The following is a 365-nucleotide window of genomic DNA, read 5'->3' as shown; positions in this document are numbered from 1 at the left end:
GCTGTTGTGTGGTTGTGCGTTTTTCTTTTAAAACGTTTTTTTTTTCCTTGTTGCCGTTTAAAGCTAGTTTCTGTTCACGAAAACTGCCTCGGCTTTTCTCCTGTTCTCACTTTCACTTGCTCTTAATCATTTGCTTGTTGTATTTTAGAAGAATCAAGACAAATATTCAAGGAAAATAATATTTCACTCTGGCCTCTGGACCTCTCTTCACCCTACTGAACGTCTGGCACAGGTCACTTTGAGTCCTATATACGAGTCTTAACACGTGGAATTAGAATACAACAGGATCTGCAATTTAAAGTTCTGATTCTGCTGGTTAAATCCAGAAGCAGAAATTAGGCTGTGCCTCAAGCAGTTTTGCAGTT

Source organism: Anguilla anguilla, chromosome 12 (genome assembly GCF_013347855.1).
Source record: "Anguilla anguilla isolate fAngAng1 chromosome 12, fAngAng1.pri, whole genome shotgun sequence".
NCBI lineage: Eukaryota > Metazoa > Chordata > Actinopteri > Anguilliformes > Anguillidae > Anguilla > Anguilla anguilla.
This window is presented reverse-complemented; position numbering follows the sequence as displayed.